Source organism: Suricata suricatta, chromosome 3, assembly GCF_006229205.1.
Source record: "Suricata suricatta isolate VVHF042 chromosome 3, meerkat_22Aug2017_6uvM2_HiC, whole genome shotgun sequence".
In the NCBI taxonomy this organism is placed as follows: domain Eukaryota; kingdom Metazoa; phylum Chordata; class Mammalia; order Carnivora; family Herpestidae; genus Suricata; species Suricata suricatta.
In genome coordinates this window covers 125,156,677-125,177,326 of record NC_043702.1, presented here as the reverse complement: position 1 = coordinate 125,177,326, position 20,650 = coordinate 125,156,677, and the positions used below count along the sequence as shown (strand labels likewise).

General features: G+C 48.2%; 1 protein-coding gene across 1 annotated transcript in view; it reads left to right on the top strand.

Moving 5' to 3' along the window:
• The first annotated feature begins 723 nt into the window (after positions 1-723).
• Positions 724-20,650, top strand: part of KIAA0040 (KIAA0040 ortholog) — a 35,259-nt gene continuing 15,332 nt past the window's right edge. The window contains exon 1 of the mRNA XM_029935118.1: positions 724-1,073. The gene's annotated coding sequence lies outside the window, so the exon portion shown is untranslated. The remainder of the gene's footprint in view (positions 1,074-20,650) is intronic.

The window sequence follows — 20,650 nt, the reverse complement described above, 5'->3', positions numbered from 1 at the left end:
GCTCCCCCTGCCAGCCCCCCAGTAACCTTGGAGACACTGAACAAGCTCCCTGCCATGGAGTCACCAGAAGCTTCCAGTCTAGAGTCCCACACCCAACATTGGCATAGGCCCTCTCATTTTCTAGAGTTCCAGGGGCTCGACACCGGACCCATGGACGTCGGAGTAAAAAGTGGATGGAGGGCAACTGAGGATGAGAGGGAGGAACCTGTGAGGATTTTCTGCAGGCATTTCCCCCCTCCATCTCTGCTCTGACAGCTCCTGATGGTGGCCAGTCTTCCTCAACGCCTTCAGGGAGCGGCCCAAAGACTGCGCGCACCCACCCACCCCCACTCCCCCCACCCCCAGACCTCCCGAAGCACACAGAGTTGATTAGGGCAGCCAGTTGCTTTGTTTGTCCAGAAAAGGCATGAGAGCCTTCACCCAGCCGGTCCCACGGACTCCCTCCCAGATGCCTTCCACCCCCCTTCCAAGAAGGCCCCTCTCTTAGGCAACCCTGGGCTGTCTTCACAGCAGCCCAAGTTCCCCGCCCTGAATCCCCGAATCGCCTCAAGTCCCCGGGAACTTGGTGCGTCTGTGAAATGGACTGGGGACCGGCTCTGGAGGAGAGCGGCGCGTCCCGCAGGAGGCGTGTTCCGGGGCCGGTGGGGCACCCGCACGGAGTGGCGGGGCGGGGGCCGCGGGGGAGGGCGCGTCGGGGCGGGGGCGCCGAGTCCAAGGGCACCGGCGGTCTGTGGGCCCCGGGCGGGGAGCTGGGGCCGAGCCCAGGCGGCGGGAGTGAGGGCGCGTCTGATTCAGGAAGTTGTGTGTCTGACATCAGGGGCAGGACGGAGTCGGAGTGAAACCTCAGAAATGTGAGGCGCCGGCCCGTGGGAGGGCAGAGAACTCACAGGGGGCCTACTCGCTGCGAGGGCAGGTACGCGCCGCCCCCCGCCCCGCCGCTCGGCACCTGGCTCCGCAGGGGGCCGGGCTTCCTCACCGGGACCTTGACCTCAGCGGGGACCCGCGCCTTCAGACCCGCCGCGGGAGACCCCTGCGCCACGGCGCCTGCAGGAAGCCCTCCGGTGGTCTGCGAGGTGAGTCTCGTGTGTGTGTGTGTGTGTGTGTGTGTGTGTGTGTGTGTGTGTGTGTGTGTGTGTGTGTGTGTTGTGTGTGTTTTAAGTTGCCGTCTGTTTGGAAGGGAACTTCCCGCTCACTTTCGTTCTTTGTGAGGGGACTAGCGCCAGAGATAAGTGAGATTCCAGGATCCTTTCTAAATAGCCTCTTGGCCCCCGGTTCCAGTTTGTTTTCCTTCTCGGGAGGATTCTCAGCAGCCTGACATCTGCTTCTAGGCTGAGTCCACATGGGCTGGGGGGTGGCAGTTGGGGTGGAGTTCTCTTACTCCAGTTGACAACGTTGCCGGTAGGAGCTTTGGGATCCCGGGACCTTCTATTTGCTACTGGGGGGGGAGGGGAGTCAAGGCCTGAAACCCACTGAAAGGCATCTCAGGCTTACTTGTTTCTAAATTATGCTAAGTGAAGCCAACTTTTCAAGGGGCTAAGAAACTAAGTGGCCAAAACGAAAATATGGCATGGAGCCAGGCGTGGAGTGGGAACCTGTCTGCTAGTCTAAGCCTCCAGGGGATTTACTGTGACACAGATTGCTTCCTAAATTCCTTGAGTCTCTAAATGGGACCATTCCCAGCGTCACCACCCCCAGACCACCCATGGAGGTAGAGTGAAGGACCCAAAAAGACTTGTTTCCCTAGTATTTCCAAGAGCTTTCCAGGAATACATTGTGTAATAATTGAGTTAAATAAACTATAGACGTTTTGCTGGTGGGAACACAGTCCTGCCTAACCGAAAGGGAAACCGAAGCAGACAAGAATTGCCCTAATTTCACAGAGAATGCTGGCAGCCAGCATGCTAGCTACCTTCCAGGGCTGCTCCTCGGATTCTGCTGGATAAGGAAAGGGGGGGGGGGGAGCCGGTAGTGCACTCCAGCCTCTCAGTAGCACCTTCCCTCAAAGCTCATGCCGTTCATTCACTCAGCTAAAGTTTGTAAGAATCTGAAGCTAATTTTAAGGAACCCTCATTCTGAAGTCCAGGTGAATAATGGGGAGAGCCTTGAGTTCTAAGGAACAGGTGTGAAAAGTACCACTGATGTGTCTCGTTCCTAACCCTTTTACAAATGGTTTGTCATATTCCACCCAAAGAGTTCAGCAGGAGTCTTACCTTACCATCGACCTCCTACTCTGATGTGCCTTCCTTTTGGCCAGTGTTGGCCAGCTGTGCAGGATAATCTGATCAAGTCCTTCATTTCTTCTGAAATTCTGGCTCTCCATTCCCACCAAAGATACAGTATAGGAAAGAAATGCATGACCAAACAGATGTTTCTTCAGCCTCCATACTTTGTCAATATCTAGCCTATAGAATAAAGAGAATGGCTTCTGCCCTTTTCTCTGAATACTAAACTCAGGGGAATAATGGACACTCAGCAAGCTAAGTTACTGACCTCATCAAATCCATTCCCCCCATTCTTACGACAGTTACTAGACCTAGTCTGTGATAGGCAGTGTCCCAGGACCCTGGAATCCAAAGATAATGAGATAGTTTCGGCTTTTGAGGACCCACAATCTAGTAAATGACACAAGATATAGAAACAAATATGGTTCAGAATAATATACATTATAGTAACAGTAGCTATAGGACACTGAAACTATCCAAAGGAGAGAGAGTGATAAACTCCCCCAGGAATTATCTGGAAGTCAACACTGTACGGGTGATGGATGAGCAAGGTGTTGGAAATGATCAGGAAGTGATTAGGGAAAGGGTATTTCAGGCAGAGGGAAGAGTATATGCAAAGTCAAGGGCACGTTGGGGGAACTTCGAGTAATGGGACTTACACCACTATACTAAGGAAGTCGATTTTTTAGTGTTTAAGCAGAGACGGGGTGTAGTCAGATTTGTGTTTGGAAAGACGACTAAAGGCCAGATGGAAGCTGGCGTGGAGAGATGGGAGGCAGAGATAAGGAGAACCTCAACTAAGATCATGGCAGCGGGAACTAAAGGAAGGGAATGGGTGCTAGTGATATTTACAAAGTAGAGTCAAAGTACATCCTGACTAAGTGATCGCGGTAAAGGAGGAGTGAATGGAGAAGAGGATGATTATAAGGTGCGGAGCTGGGGGTGGGGCGTGCACTGTGATGTCCAGAATGGAAATCCTATGAACTAAGTTATATTTAATGTGCTCTAAGTGGACTTGGGAAATGGATGTGGGTAAAGGTGGCAATTAACACTTTACACACATTTAGGGCGGATGTACCCAAGAGGTGCCCAGGATGTGCCCGGGAGATTTATGGTAGGCAGTGGCTACTCAGGTCTGGGGCTCAGGGAGAGAAGGGGGCAGTAGGGCACCTGGGTGATTCAGTAGATTAAGCATCCAACTCTTGGTTTCAGCTCAGGTGATGATCTTGCAGCTTGGTGGGTTCAAGCCCCACATTGGGCTTTGTGCTGACAGCACACAGCCTGCTTAACATTCTCTCTCTTGGGGTGCCTGGGTGGCTCAGTTGGTTAAGCATCTGACTTGGCTCAGGTCATGATCTCTCAGTTTGGGAGTTCGAGCCCTGTGTCGGGATATGTGCTGACAACTGAGAGCCTAGAGCCTGCTTTGGATTCTGTGTCTCCCCCTCTCTCTACCCCTCCCCTGCTCATGCTCTGTCTCTTTCTGTCTCTCAGTAATAAATAAACATTAAAAATTTAAAAAAAAAAGATTCTCTCCCTCTGTCCCTGCCCCTCCCCCACTCACATTGTCTCTCTCAAAATAAATAAATAAGCATAAAAAAAGAAAAAAACTAACTGTCCCAGAAGTGCATAAAAGCAGTGTTGAAGGTAGCTAAAGGAGCCTATAATAACACTCTCCATGAGACCGTGTTGACACTGAAGAGTCTTGGATTTGCTCAATACTGATTGGCCTAGAGATATTATTTTTATACCATATGGTGACTTCATGGTGACTCTCTCTTCTAGACTTCTGAGGCCTTCCCAGGATGCCTTGCAGGTAATACCTAAAATGTCAGAGAGAATCCTGCATTAGTGGCACACAGATACGTTTAACCACCAAGTGAATCCCTAGGATTCACGTCACCATACAAGAGATGAACACTTTAGTTTACCTCTAAGCTCAGCCAAGACATCTCCAGAACTCAGACCCCAAGTCTAGTGATTATACCTGTGTGTGAGCGTCCTGCCATCATTAAAACAAGAAGGATGATTTCGTCAGAGTAAATTTAAACTCTTACTGAATAGTACTTTAGGTCTGGCTGCCATTGGCTCAGATCAGGAAATTATGTGACCCAGTGTGGAAGAAAAAAAAAAAACTTGAGCTTGGAAGTAGACAGACATGGGTTCAATTCTTGCCTTGACCTTGCATAAGTCTTTGAATTTCCCAGCTTCATTTCTCTTATATTTAAAACGGGCATAATTATTACCCACCAGGGCAACAGTTAGGATCAGAATCAAGTTGAAAAAGAAAGTTACATTTAATGTGCTCCATAAATTGCAAGCTTCTATAAAAATTTAAGTTGTTTTATTATTATTATTAATCTTCCCTCTTGAAGCTACCAACTTATCCTGGACTGGGTAGATGTAAGATCTGGGGAGGATCTTAGGCCCAGAGTTACAGCTTTATAACTGTATGAAATATTTTAAGGCAGTAATTATAAAAGTCTCCTTCTGTCATAACAATGGCATGCATCTACTCTGGCTACTTCTTTTATGCCTTTACCTACAGTGGCCAGAGCCCAAAGAGGTGAATGTTTATGCAGGTCTTGCGTAGCGCAAGGATTCCTTGGAGCTCATGGCTGCAAGCAGCCTATATTCCACTTATCAGGCCATGCACCTGCCCCACTTGCACTGGGTCCACTCTGAGAGGATGCTTCTTTCCGATCCTTACCAAGGGGCCGGTTAAACCAGCCCTGACGCTGAATCTGAGCATCGATTGGTGGCTTGAGTATGTCTATGGTTTTCTTTGGTCCCAACCAAGGAGGCTGAACACAGTCCAATGCAGTGAAGCTCAAATTTTCTGCCGACACCCAAACTTTCAACTAAACAGACTTCTGAGAAGGACCAGCTGTTGACAAGGGAAAGGAAATAACCACAGGCTCAAAGACTTCAAATGGAAAAACACTTCGAAATAAGCCAGCCCCGCCCCTCGCTTCACAGGTGAGCGAACTAACGTTCAGGGAGGGGAAGTGTGTCCCCAGGTCAACGGCTGGTTCAGGGAGCGCCCGGAACCCAGCTCTGTCTCTCTCTGTTCAGGAACAGCAGACACTCTCTAGGGCTTCCGTCACCTGGACCTTCTGTATCTCACACGCAGGCCCTCAAACACTGGCAGAGTTGCAAAATGAAGAGGCTTGAAGGTTAAGCCTTCCCCGAGCGACCTTCCAGAGATGGGGGTGGGTCTCCTCTTTTAAGGCATCTCTGTACCACACCCAACCCTTCTGTGTTCTCAACTTCAATCCTTAACCTTTTCTCAAACATTCCCAAATAACCTCTCAAAAAAGGGAGAGCACACTGGGTGCCACAATGAACTGAAACCCCTTTTGTGTTTTCTTAAACTTGTGAAGATAGTTTTAGGACCAGCAGACAGGTCAGCACTAAACAGCCAATATTGATTTACACTTTCTGGTCCATGAGAAAGGCTCTAGGGGGAGTACAGGAGCTCATGAGACTCATCACGGGCACTGTAAGAGAGAGAAAGCAGAGGCAGATAGACTTTTTCCCTCTTTATGCAGAAAGAGGAAGATCGACAGCCAATTATTTGAAGGGCAATCCCCAGGGCCACAGACCAGCTCAGGTTTCTGACTTTTCCACTCGAGTGGGCCTGAGCCATTGGCGCAGAGCACTGCCTGGGGACCTGAGTGGGCCTCAACATAGCCCGGTTCCAAAATGAACCTCACACAAACACAAGATTTCTTTCTCAAGGCAACTCCCAAGGGGCCACACAGTGTCCAAACGAAATCCCGGCCCCTGGCAAGAGACTTGCTCCCACGATTGTCAGCAAGCCGCTCCATGGAGCGTGTTGCTAAGAGATGAAAGAAATCCTAATCGTTGCTGTCTTTCTGGTCAAATTTGAAGATTGTGTTTGTAAGCCTTACCAGCTACAGTTTCTTCTTGTTAAGATGTTTTTCAGTTGACTTTTATTCTCTTCAGATACACTCCTGATCTCAAGCTGGATAGGCGTAAGGAAAGCCCGTCAGCCAGTTCTTTAGTTTCCCAAGTGAGTCATAAAAGAAAAGTGGCAGAAGACAGGGAAAAAAATATAACCACAGTAAGGATAGTTGCAGGTTATAGTATCTTTAGTCTTCAACGTTGTCCTGAGAAGGTACGTAGAGATGAGGGTAGGAGCTGGTTAAGTACGTTAATCCCTTAACTGGGGTTAAGGTCGGTGAAAGAAGCCATGGAGGATGGGAAGTTGTCTTAGCCGCTGTGTTTGGGAACAGAATGAGACACCATGGATGTGCTGTGTCTTAGCCTGTGTGGCTTGCGACCATGGCCTCCGTGGAAAGAGAAGAGAATACTTCAATGCAAGTCAGGAGCAGGCTTTTCCCTCTCCAACCTGAGTGAGGACCTGAGTCTGCCCTTCTGGCCATGGCTTCTAATCTTAGAATCTTCGGCAGCTCTACCAGTGGGACAAAGTGTGGGCTATCAGAAGCTCTTCTGCTGTAAAAGCCCTGGCCGTAGCCTGGAGGCTCCATTGGGCCACTCATGTCCAGTGGCCTACCATCACCCAAGAACATATAGGGCAAAGTAACCTTCCCGATGATTCAGGACTGGGAGAAAACACGTTCATCCAACCTTTGTTGGTTCCTTCAGGTTTTTAGTGTACATCCTAGGCTCTCTCTAGCCATTTTTTGACCAGTGATGCTAAGAATTTTGAGGCAGGCAATTTGACAGTCTTGCTGTGCTTCCCACCCCCACCCCCAGGCAGGTTGTTTTATGAGCACATCGCAATTGTTTATCCAACATTATGTGCCGGGAAAGTAGCAAGGCTGAAAGAGAACACACCACTCTTAAGGTCAGCCCTGCAGACTTACCCCATCCATCAAGCCTGTTTTTTGTAAGTGACTGAGGCTCCCACCCTCCCTTCTCTCTCGGCCTTCTACTGCTGACCTGAAACTCTCCCTGCCGCCCAAGGCCCACCATCTGCTGAGTAGCAATGGCCAGTACAGCACAGCGATGATCTAGAGTGAAACCTCCAGCCTTATCGCATGGGTGACCCACACTATCCCATAATAAAACCTCCTCTGGGAGAGGGGAGCACATTTGCACCCTGCACATGACCTGCTTAGCGCTCTCCTGGTTTCCAATTTAGAAACTCAGTTCCTGCCCTGTGGGATACCTGGCCCAGAGCCTTCCCTCATTCAGAAAAAAGACAATGATGTGCTGAGTGCCTTAGGATACTTTGCTGATTTCCAACTATTGTGCTCTTCATAGATTTTCACAAGGATATTATTGACCCCTTTGAGGAAAAGCTGATTTCTACTGTGTTTCCAATGGATGAATGGCACAGATTTTCACAGCTGGCCATGGAAGGAATATCTCATTTCCAGACAGAGGCAAGTCATCTCCCCCACCCTGTCTGGGAGAAGGGGAAAGGGACTCAGTCACAGAGCATGTGCCACATGGGGAAGGAGGTCTGATGTTCCTGACTGATATTTTCCAGGAATAAGTCTTCAGTGGTTTGAAAAACATTATTTTTGGGACACCTGGGTCGCTCAATTGGTTAAGCATCTGACTCTTGATTTCAGCTCAGGTCATGATCTCATGGTTGTGGGCTCAAGCCCCATGTTGGGCTTGGTGCTGACAACATGGAGCCTGCTTTAGATTCTCTCTCTCTCTGTCCCTCCCCTACTCACACAAACTCTCTCCCTCTCTCAAGATAAATAAATAAACTTAACAACAACAACAACAACAACAACAGTATTCCTTCAATAAGGAATTTCCACCACTGAACTATGTGGTCATTCAACATTTGGTATTGTAATGAATGAATAAATGCATACTAAAAAAATAATCAATGCCATTTTACACTTCTTAAACAATTAATAATAGGAACTATATCACTGTTTTCCATTTACCATCTCTTAGCTCTCAAGAAGTTTTGCATTATCTCCTCCTACAATTTTTATGAAGGTGAAATTCACATTACATAAAATTAACCATTTTATTTTATTTTTCAATTTTATTTATGTGTTTTAATTAGAGAGAAAGTTGGGGAGAGGGGCAGAAAGGCAGAGAGAGAGAGAATCCCAAGCCGGCTCTAAGCTATCAGCACAGAGTCTGAATCAGGGCTCAAACCCACCAACAGGGAGATTATGACCTGAGCCAAAATCATGAGTCAGACGCTAACTTAGCTGCCTAGGCGCCCATCTATTCATCCGTTGATAGACATTTAGGCTGTTTCTGTCTTTTGGCTCTTGTGAACGTGTGAGTATGAGGATTTGTTTGAGTGCCTGTTTTCAGTTGTTTGGAGGTACACACCTAGGATTCATTACATTGATTCACCAATGTAATTGCTGAATCATATGGTTATTTTATATTTAATGCTTTGTTTTTCCTTTTCCTGCATTTTGATCAACATCCTTTCTTGATGATAATATGCATACTAAGTAAGCATACTTTCCCATCCCTAGTCTCTTATTGGTTGCCTTTGATCTTAGGCTTTAATGAAGGATATCAAACCTTGCTCTTTGCTGTCTAGAGATGAAGTTATTTGTATGCTTGAAAAGAAAGAAACTGTACATACAATAAACTCTCCTTGGTGTGACTGGGTAGGAAGTAACAGAAAAGAATAGCAGCATTTATCGAGCATGGTCTGCATCGTGCTGGGCATTGCATTCAACACTTCATCTACTTCCTCTCATGTAGAGTTCAGGACAGTGTAACTATTCTCCCTGTTTTACAGATGAGAAAACTAAGGTCTCTATCAAGAGCTACCTGCCTCCTCCCTGGGCCCCAGAGTATCATCCATTAGCCTCGCCTACACAGCAACTCTGCAGCTGCCGAATATAATGAATCAGGAGCTCACAGTCTATTTTGGCAGATGGGTAGATAAAGAGGCAATTATAATACGGTGTAGCAAACGTTATGAGAGGTGTCACAACAGGAACTCACAGGACCCAGAGGGAAACCACTTAGCCTGGCTTCGGGTGATAGACTTCCCAGAAGTGATAAGATTGAAGTGTATTATTTTATATATAAATTTTTGTGACCCCCCCCCAGGAAGATATGACCCTCCCCATTGCCCTTGGGCATCACCACTTGGTCATTAAATTCCCACCAAGCCATACCTGGCTCTTTGATGGTAGCTGCTCCTCAAACATGGGTTAATGACCACATGTGCTTCTGCAGGTGGAATGTCCAGCCCCTGTCACCCTTCGTCACCCTGTTACATGACTCCAATAAGAGCCTGCGTTTCAACTCATAGGCTTTCTCAATTCTGATATGGCCCAGGCATCAGGGCAAGGAGGTGAGAAAAGGCCTACACTGGCTTGTGTGGTTCTCTGTGATATCTGCACGGGCTCCATGTACATGAGAAGATGGGAAGGGGGAGGAGGGGCGGGAAGTCGGGCCGAGAACATAATGAGGAGGAGCTCTTGGCCTGCCCAGGTGAGGAAGCCCTAGGGTTGCATGGGATTCTAAAGAAGAAATGAAATGAACCCAGTAAGCTATTTTCTAAAATCAAAATGTGTCTGTTCATCTCGAGATTATATTGTTGCTTCAAAGACTCCTAGCGTATGGCTGTGTCTCGGCCAGCAGCTACAAGAAACAGCAGCTTCGTGGGGGGAGGTCTAGACTCCGCCACCCCACCTCCAGTTGGTAATTCTGCTGGGATCTCTGTTCTCAAGGGACACCAGCTCTTCACCCATGGCCCAGGCTCCGGACCACGCCATTCTCAACACCCCACCACCTCCTCCCTCCCTCCCCTGCCAGGCTCTGACTGACTTGCCTAAGCCAGAAACTGCTGCTTTGGGCTCCACCCATTGCAAGACCTTCCTGTTCCGCACAGGCCCCTGTCCTGGACCCTTCAACCTGCTGAAGCCCAACCCGATGGCCTGGTCCTGCAGAGCTCGTAGAGATTGGAGGGCCCGGGTGCCAGTGATGAGTGTGGGTGCCCCGGCCCAGAGGAGATAACCCCTGAGCCCTCACACAGACGTTCTTAATTCTGGCTCTTTTCCATCCTCCAATATCATAACAGTCAGATGGTTTGTTAACCATTCGACAAATGCTGAGCACCTACTATGTGCTAACACTAAGCTGCGGGGATTCTGAGAGGAAAACTCTCCAGTAGCTCACAGTCATATGGGAAAGAAGACGTAGCACAGCATCTGTACTGAGTACACGGTCACTCTCTCTGCTTGTCAGGAAGGCGAGGCAGCAGAGGGAGGAAGACATTTTCAACTGTGATGATCTCTATATAAACCAGGATTCCTGAAAAAGCCCCTAGGCCACTTTCTGCCACCTTTCTGCCTCCTTTCTGTCACCCCTCTCCCGCAGGGGCTCCCCACTGGTCGGTCTTTGCCACAGTTTAACAGGCTAGCATGTTCCTCACTGGCTCTGCCAGAAATAACAAGAGGTGCTTTTCCACGCTAAACATGTCGCCTGCATGTCCCTCCACACCCTTGAGCCCCCCACTACTGAATCATTGCGGGGATCACGAGCTCAAACGCCCCCAGGGCCCAGTGGACAAAGCTAACACTTACTGAACATTTACTTTGTGCCAAGCACCGTTTTGCACACTAGACAGATTATTTAACTCCTCTGATTTCCACAGTGGACTTATGACCCCAAGTGTACTCTTACCCTCTTTTTACTGCTGAGGAAACCGAGGACTTTCCAAGGTCAGGCAGCTAGTGAATGGAGGAGGGGCAGGCTTCCATCCAGGCTGGTCTGCCCAAAAGAGTAACGCAGGCGGTGTGGGGGTATGGGGAGGATGTGCTGTGAAGCTAGAAATCTGGCCACCGGGCCGCTGGTCACATCTACCTCGTGGGCTTCCAGGTTGCAGCCTGTGGCTTGGGTTTGTCCTCTTGGGTGGATATCTCATTTGGTTTCCACAAATCTGCTACAAACGTTAGCAGTATTGGGTCGCCTGGGTGGCTCAGTCGGTTAAGCGTCTGGCTCTGGCTCAAGTCATGATCTCACAGTTCCTGGGTTCGAGCCCCACGTTGGGCTCTGTGCTGACAGCTCAGAGTCTGGAGACTGCTTTGGATTCTGTGTCTTCCTCTCTTTCTGACCCTTCCCCACTCATGCTCTGTCTCTCTCAAAAATAAACATTAAAAAAAATTAAACATTAGCAGAATTGCTATAGGGGTAGGCTAACTACTGAGTGTGTGGGGGGGGTGGGGGGGTTGTGTAGGGAGAGAGAAAGAGAAAGAGAGATCCCTTGAACTTGTGTCAACCAGAACTGGCTTTGGCTACCTTGTGACTCCAGATTTGAAATCAGGATTAGTACCAAATTTAAGAATATGGAAAGGAATAAAGTGTGTCCAGAGTGGGGAGGGAAGGAGGCCGAAACCCACGAGTCAAGCCATAATAGGTGAGGAGGTGTGGGAGGGAGAGAAAGTTTCCCAGTAGGCAGCCCTCCTCCTCAGGCCACAACCCTGAGGAACCATCACCCTGGGGCAGGCAGCTAACTGGAATGGCACCCATTGGAGCTTGGAGCGCCAGTCCCGGAGCTCTGAGGGAGGGCGGGCTGGAATGTGTTATTTACGTGTTGCCGTAACAGTGGGAGGTTGGAAGCCTCCATATCTGGGCCACCTTGATTAGATTCTTTCAAGAGCAGCTGGAATCCCTTTACTCCCATCCTCCCCGAATCTGATCATCCCCTTCGTTCTCCCTGTGGGTGCCCACCCTGATCACACCTTCTGCAAAGCCATGCCTAGATCTCTCACTGGAATTAAGAGCCTCCTCCTAGCTGCTTCCATAACCATTAGTTTGCATTTCCCTTTGGACACTTAACTAGTCATGCCATATTCTTTCATGCTCCTCCATTTCCCCAACAAAAAATAAATTCCTTGAGTTCACAGTCTACATCTTTAGTTCAGTTTGGGGTTCCTTCCCCCGGTAGTTGGCAGATGTCTGCTTCTTCCTGGGCAGCATTATCTGGGAAAGCCTTAGAAAGGAGGGAAGGCCCTCAGGCACCCAGTGACTACTCAACATACTTGCACCGAATTGGACTGTCTGCTGCTCTACTGAAGACACTGGAGATGGCAGCTCTTGGTCCCCTCAGCCTAAGTTGTGGCAACAACCCAGGCTCAGGGAAGGAAGAAGAAAGTGAGCCAAGGGAGTTCCTCCCTCTAGGAAGAAACAGGGAGAGACTTTTGCAGTAATAACAGTGCTGTATGTAGTGAATGCTACACACACGAACACTCCACTCAGTTGGCTTGGCAACCAGAAATTACCAAACAAAACGGTATCAATGCATGAACACCAAAATGTGTCAGAAAAACATCTAATCAAGGCTTTTCCAGATCATGGTGGTAGGTCACAACAAACAATATGGTGCCCTGTGAGCCCAAGTACAATCTCCATTGGAGGCCAACAGTCTTTGGAAGAAAGCTCCCACTGCCATCATCTCTGTTTCTTGGCACCCAACTGGAGATTCAGAAATAGCCAGTCACCAAAAGAGGCCTGCAGAGTGTGCCGATACTCTGGAATCCCCAAGAGTATCTGGCACATAGGCACACTCTGAGCTCAGGTTGAAAGGGTTCTTTAGACCCGGAATATTGAAAATCCAGTTGATGCATTTCCTTCAGAGTATCTTCTTCCCTCTGACCACAGTGCTGTGTGTGAACCCAGAAACCAGCATGGCAGACCAGAACAAGCACTGGATATTTAGGGAAAGAAAAATTACCACATCATCCTCGATCATCTGTGAGACCTGGGCATTTAATTTCAGTGGGCCCAATTCCTCATCTATAAAAATGTCCATTCATTAATTCATCAAGTATTTTTCCAAGAGCAAACATGTCCCAGATGCAGGGGATACTTCTATGGGAATAGATTCTTTCTAGAAAGGAAGAAAGGTGATTAAGTAAACAATTAGCCTAAAGCAGGCATGGTCTATGGTAGCAGGATAAGGGCAGTGAGGAGTACTGGGCAGGGGCTTTTGCATTAATGAGGTCATGGAAGATTTCCCAAGGGGAGCCATATTTCTCTGAGATGTAAATGAACTCAGGAGATTCAGTGGTCAAGGTTGGACTGGGATTAGGGGAGAGCAGGGGGGGGGGGAGTTCCCAGAGAGAGAAACTTGTAGAGGCCCCAGAGCAACAGAGAGACCACAAATATCAAGGAGTCTGAGAGTGTAAACTGCAGAAATGACGAATTGCCATTATCGGCTCCTCTTGTTGCTTTGTAGAGGTTAATGTAAAGACATCATCGCATTGGTCACTAACCAGCTTTGCAATTTTATTTTTCTAAGTTTATTTATTTATTTTGAGAGAGACAGAGAGAGTGCGAGCTGGGAAGGAGAGAGAGAGAGACAGAGAGACAGAGAGAGAGAGAGAGAGAGAGAATCCCAAGCAGCCTCTGCAGGGTCAGCACAGAGCCCAATGTAAGGCTCAAACATACAAAACTGTGAGATTGTGATCTGAGCTGAAATCAAGAGCCAAATGCTTAACCTACTGAACCATCCAGATGCTTCACCACCTTTGCCATTTGAAACAAATTTTGAATACATTTCTGCTCCTTAGTTTATTCATCTGTGAAACAGCAAGAAATTCCCCCTTTCCTCACATTACTGTAGATTGAGTAAAAAAATGTTTGCAGAGACCCAAACAATTAACATGTGTTATGAGAACAAGGTCTTCGATCGGACTTCCCCAGGCCTTAAGTAGATGCAAGCCCGTCTGGGCTTACGTTAAGCCTGGAGAAGTGATTACGTCAGGGTTTTAGCCTCAGCCCGCATTCCCAAAGGATCGCGAGATAAATAGTCGTTTCTTTCTGATTGGTTTGGTGATATTTCATTTCAGTTCATCATCAGATTTCGTGCAAGAAGGCAATTGCGCTACTAATAAAACTTGGTTTGTTTTGTTTTGTTTTTATTGTAATGTTTGTGGTTCGTTAGCCTGGCTGGGTAGGGCAGGGTGCCCCGAGCCCAGGGATGGGGACTTGCTGCTATATGACCCGAAGCCCAGGGTAAGGCACACTTCCAGTTACAAGAGGGATCAGGTTAAGAGTATGTGGCCTCTGAAACAGTGATGGTGCTGCGTCTCCTCTGTTCACCAGCTTTCAGGACCTCACTGGCACCTGTTACACCAACCCAGCGTTCGGGCTTCCAAGCCCTCCATCATCTCATCAGCCCTGCCTGTATCACTTCGCTCCTCACTCTTCCTCGGGAGGTTTCTTCACCGCCACCTCAGACCCAAACTCCACCTGTGCTGGCCTCTGACCTAAACCCTGGCTTTCTACCTTCTCCAGCTCACCTCGGCTCCCCTTTTCCCACCGGACCACCCGACCCCCCATGTCAGAGCTCAACCTCGGGCTCCGCTGTGCAAAGTCCGGAGACAACATTGATTCCTCTCCTTTCTGATTGTGTGGGCACTTTGGCATTTTCTGATATTTACATTGGCCTCTACCTGCCATTATTATTTTTGAAAATTATACTTGAAAGGGCATTTTCAGTTTAGAAAGCACTCTCCCGGATATTGTTGTTTGACTTTCACAGCAAAGCTGGAGGGCAATGAAGTCAGTGTGATTATTACCTTCCCATCTTAGAAGGGAGGCACCTGTGGTCTGAGGGGGGAGGGGGGGCCCCCCCGGGAGCCGCACTGTCACCTGGCAGGACTTAACAGGGTTCGACATTCCATTAACTCTCCCAGGATAAGAACCTTCTTACGCTTCTGGGCTCCCCCTCAGCACCGAGTTGGTCACATAGTCATTCCTTAACTAGCATTTCTTGAAGTCCACGTGCAACTTTAGGAAAAGTAATTCAACGGGCAGATTTTGTGGATGGAAATCGTTGTTGTTAGTTCTATTAGCTTCTTCGTATACAGAGAGCAGTATGCCCACAGCATGGTTTTTATTAAGGTGACTCAGTAAACAACCTGAGGGAGGCTGGCACACCTTCAGTATAGACCTCCCCCACCCCCACTCCCTGCCAGGGGTCAGTCAGAGGGTAGTGGTGGAAGCAGGTACCCCTCCCTCAGCTCCCACCAGGCAGCCAGGCCCCACTGCCTCCTGGCAAAGGATGGAATGTGCCTGTCAGAACTTGCTCAGCAGGGTGGACATGCTCGGCTAGCCCTCGAACACCAGGGGTCATTTGGGCACACGGAGGATCCAGGTCTCCCAGCATCATCGCTGCCCAGCCAGGTGAAAGAGCCCCTCCCCCCCTGGGAGGGGTGGGGTGGGGGTGGTAGCCATCCATCCATTCTAGGTTGGAGGCAAGAAAACTTCCCAGCACAGGAGCAAATTTCCCAAGGATTTCAGGCCACTCACTGCCTGGAAGAATTGGGGTGTGACATTTTTGCTGTGTCCCAAATGGGCCCGGAATGATAACAATTGTGACTCTAAATATTTGTACAGTTCCTAAGAGCCTAGGGGCATGCTCGCATGCACTGTCTGCTTTGACCTAAGGACCCTGTGAGGCAGGAATCCGCAGCTAGTTACTCGTTTCCTTCAGAAAGTATGTGCATGTGACCCAAGCTTCAGAATAGTCCCAAAGGAACAAGGGAAAAAGCCGGTCTGCCGGCTCTGCCCCCAATGTCCTTACACGGAGGTAACACATATTATCACTTGCTCGAGTAGTTATCCCGATTGTGCCCCCATTTTAGATGTGGAGAAACTGAGGCCCCAAACAACGGAATGACCTACCCAAGGATGCGCACACCAAGCCACAAGTGAGAATTTGAGCTTTCTCCTACCACAATCTATGAGCTTACCCTACTCTCAAGGCTCACTGTCTTTCTGCCAAGAATTCAGCTCATATGCAAACCTACAGGAGCATAAACAAAACCAGCTAAAAGCCAAAGCCAGAACTGGAGCCCCACAGCTCTCCACTGAGGAGCAGGACTGCGTCCCCTATGAGGACCCTCCCCGGCTGCTCTGAGCCGGCTCCCATCCTGGGTGGGCCTGCTCCTCGTTTCTCACCAGCGGAGGCCTGCCAAACATTCAGATCCTTTTGCTCTATCAGTGTTTCCACGCAGTGACCTATTTCTTCAAGACCCTGACACTCTGTGAGTTGGTCTGATTTTTTTTTTCCAATGTATTCCGGGCCGTTTATGGGAGATGAAACCTAAAAGCTGGTGCGGAGCCTGCAAGCCCCGCAGCCCTGAGGCCGCAGGGGGGAGAGCTCAGAGACAAGGTCTGAGTTCCACGGCCTCGCCCACCAGTCCTCCACTCCCGGAGATCCCCTGTGCTTTCCAGCCGGGTTCCATAAATCTCTGAGGTCCCCAGGCAAGGACGGCCCTGCCTTGGCGGAAGGGAATAAGTGAGGGGGCGGAGCCAAGGCAAGGGTGTGCCTCTGCTTGCGCATGCGCACTTGCAGTAGTATCTCCGCCGCCGGCCCCCACCCCCACACCCCTACACCGACAATCCTAGCTTATTCATTGTCTTAAATCCGTACTCCCAAATGACATATTTGTAGCACTTGTAGCCTCCCTTGGGGAGGGCTTTTCAGGGACGGAGAAGACATCTGGGGCTAGGGCAAGCAAATCGAGAGGATTAGGTGTGGGGTGAAGCCTTTGTCGGTTCCAGAATTTCTCTGTAACAGGAGTTTAGGAGTAACAATGTATTTGCACAGAGGCCCCCAAGCCGCATTTGATGAGGCTCAGAAAATATCATCTAGATCAAAGGAAGAGGGTGCCACTTGACTGAGTGTGTGCTCCGTAAATATGTAAGCAAACTCGTTTGTCCTCTGCATTCACCAACAATTATTTAGCAAAACTGTAAAGAAAAAATTTTTAAAAATTCTCCCTGTGATCTTAAGGATGCAGATTTAAGCCCTCCAGACAGGCAGTGAAGGTCTGCCCTCCAGGAGTATTAGTGCCTCTGCACACCCCACCCTGCAGGCAGGAGCCTGGGGCCGAAGCCTGGAGTCTGAAATATTCCACAGTGTACATTCCGCAGGGGTGAGTTATGATTGGAATGAGAGTATTTCTGCTCACTCCCTCTATGATTCGGCCTTTATGTTTTCAGCCTTAATATTATGGTAAAGTAGCTTTGGGCTTTTAATTGCCCTGAACTTTTGTTAACATAAAATGAAAGGAGAAAAGGAAAGGAAAATAAAATCATCTCCGTACTGCTTTCGAATTGCATCACTGTGTATTTTTGCCACCCCATTAGTTTTCAACTATTTCAGTCTATAAACTTCTCTTGCACCACCACCGAGAAAACTGAATCAGCCCGTCATGCAGGTATGGCTGCGAGATGTGAGAACACTAAGTTCACTAATATTAAAGAGACTTACTCAGCTTTCAAACCTATTTTTTAATTACCACCTGTGTGGGAGACCCCGATTCACACAAGTGCTCGATTGTCTTCTTGCTTTTTCAAGAAACACCCTCTCCCTCGGAGAGGATATGACGTTTGAGGACTTAAGCCTCAGTTGCTGGGGTCAGCCACAAAGTGCTCCCTTTATTTGGGGAAGAGAGAAAGCACTGCCCCTCCTCAATGGCCCCGAACTTGAAGATGACCTCAGACCCAGAGCTCACACTTTCCAAAAATAAAACTGTACCTAGGCACTTTACCACACCCACAAAGATTGGCTCCAAAATCCTGTACCAAATAGTTTTGGCAAGTGAAAATGGGAGCTGAGTAAGCCAGGTACTTCACAGTAACCATGGCTACAGGTTTTATTAGCACTAATACCAGGATGTGGTCAGATCAGATATATTCAGGCAGCGAACACGAATGCGGGTGGTGTCAGTGTGTGTTGCCCATAAATTCTCCGAATTGGAAACATAGCTCCTAATGACTGATTCACGAAGGATGGGGCCCGGGTTGGGAGGGTGGAGGGCTGCCTCAGGAAGAGAAGCTCAGGGTTCTCATTTGAGCTTTAATTCAGCTCTCCAGTCTCATCCTTGCATTTTGATGGCAATTCTCTCTTCTCAGTGTTCTTTCACATGCCTGGCGGTTCTCCACGACAATCTTGAGAGGTATCTGGGACAGCTCCTGGCCTCATTTCTCAGATGAGGAGAGGACTCAGAAAGCTTGACTGGTTCGCTCAAGGTCAGAGGGTTGGAAGACAACTGAACCAGGACTAGAACCAGGTCCTCTGGCTCCCAGCTTAATGTTCTCTCCGCTGCACTCCACTGCCAGCCTTTTGCATTGTCCTTAGGACATTTTGAGATGCATTAATTCCTCTCGCAGATAGCCGTCATCCTTATTATTTGTCTGATTAGCCAAAGACCAGGATCTGTGGATCAAAATGGAGGTTTGGGCTGAAAAGGATGGCTTGCCTTTTGCCTTTTGTCCTCACCTCTCCTTTTCAAGACCCCTGCTTCACTCTCCCCTACGTAGACTACTGTGTAACACTAGGGAATGTAGTCCCTACTCCAGAGGGAGTTTGTATTCCGGGGACCACAGGCTTTAATGCGGTGACAGGACTGGGTGAGGCTGGCACAGTGGGGAAGGCTGTGGGTTGGGGGTTAAGGAGGGCACACAGGCCCTTCTTTTTTTTTTTTTTTTTTTGAGAGAGAAAGAGAGAGACAACATGAGCAGGGGAGGGTCAGAAAGAGAGGGAGACACAGAATCCAAAGACAGGCTCCAGGCTCTGAGCTAGCTGTCAGCATAGAGCCTGATGCAGGTCTTGAACCCACGAACTGCAAGATCATGACCTAAGCTGAAGTCAGATGCTTAATCGACTGATCCACCCAGGTGCCCCCACACAGGCCCTTCTAAAGCCCACAGATTGTGGCTATGCAGGAGGATAGGTTGGTGGCCAAATTTGGGGACTAACTAAAAATTGGTAATCATACATGAAGTTAGAAGAGGGAAAAAATAAAATCATAATGAAAGTGCCTATGGGTTGGATATAGCTCTTGGACTGCCAGTAAGCACCTGGAGGAGTTGTATGCCTTTGGGGTACCCACTGTCATATGCGATATCACATTGTATTTCTTTTACATTTTGGGTCCTATTAAAATGTGAGCTCCCTAAAGTCCCAGAAGACATCTTAATCAGTCAAGAGTGATCCATAGGCTGTGACAACATGGCAGGCTTTCAAACGGTTGATGGATGACTGATTCAATGAACACCCCGTCAGCTGAGAAGGGAAGGTCCAGCAGTGGAAATCGTCACCTGAGGATGGCAGCTGTATTGTATTGTGGTCACGAGCAGGATCCTCTCAGACTCAGAAAGGACCAGAGTCCAACCTCTTCTGACCTGAGTAGCTCCGTCGCCTTGGGCAAATTACTTAATCTCTCTGATAGACTCAGTTTTTTCATCTGTGTCCCGGGGATGAAAAGGCCCACCTCCAGAGTCGAGACACTTAGAATATAACAAACAGCGACCTTTTGATACAACAGATCATCCCCTGTTTCTGTGGAAGGTGATAAGACATTTTGCCAACCCTCTGTTTGGCGGCATTGGCCTCCTGAAATATCTATGATAAAAGAGGCCAAAGAAAAACAAGAGAGCATTCTAGCTGAATGAGGAGGCGAAAGTTGATAGTGACGGATAAAACAAGGCACCCCTACGAAACTAGATCCAGGAGGTCAGAAGGGCTGAAAGCAGGAGAGGCAGCTGGAAATGAATGGAAATTAAGTTCTCAAGAAAGTAGGAGGAAGGCAAACATGTCTGCCTGGAGCTGGCTAACTCACTTCTTAAACCCATTTGGGGAAAAAGTGACCAACCTTTGGTTAGAACAAAATAAGTCTTTTCTTTTTTTAATGTTTATTTATATCTGAGAGAGAGAGAGAGAGAGCGCGCGCCAGTCGGGGAGGGGTAGAGAGAGATAGAGACAGATTCAGAAGCAGGCTCCAGGCTTCGAACTGTCAGCACAGAGCCCAATGCTGGGCTCAAACCCATGAACCATGAGATCATGACTTGAGCTGAAGTCGGACACTTAACCAGCTGAGCCACCCAGGTGCCCCCAAATTAGATCTTTAACACAGATGTTTTTCACATTTCACACAATGTGAATTACTAAATACAGAGCTGTGTAGTTCTCAAGCCAATTTAAGGTACGTGCTGTGGTGACATGTACTTAGAGCTACATGTTTTACACACATGATCTCTCATTGCTCCCAGCAATTCATTAATTCACTCATTCATTCATTCATCCACTCCACAAATACTTATCACCAGCCACTGTCCACCAGGCACTGTGCTAGGTATGAAAGGTAAGATGATGTAGCACAGTGAATAAAAATGTCTAATCCTCTGAGAAACGTGCTAATATCTCTGTTTACAGAAGAAAACACTAATTTCAAAGCACTTAAATGAATGTTGCCTGGACTCCACATCAGTGGAGTCCTCACAAAGAAGGGCAAAATCCTTCTCTGTACATTTTCTAGTTTAGGGGAAGAAACATCAGAAAATTTCCTTATGATCTTAAGGACATGAATCTGTAGGAATTTGTTGACTTGCTAACAGGCTGGAGATATAATATTCAATCCATTTAGCACTGTTGGAATTTTCAGAGAATCAGAGAGACAGGACTGCTGGTGTCTAAT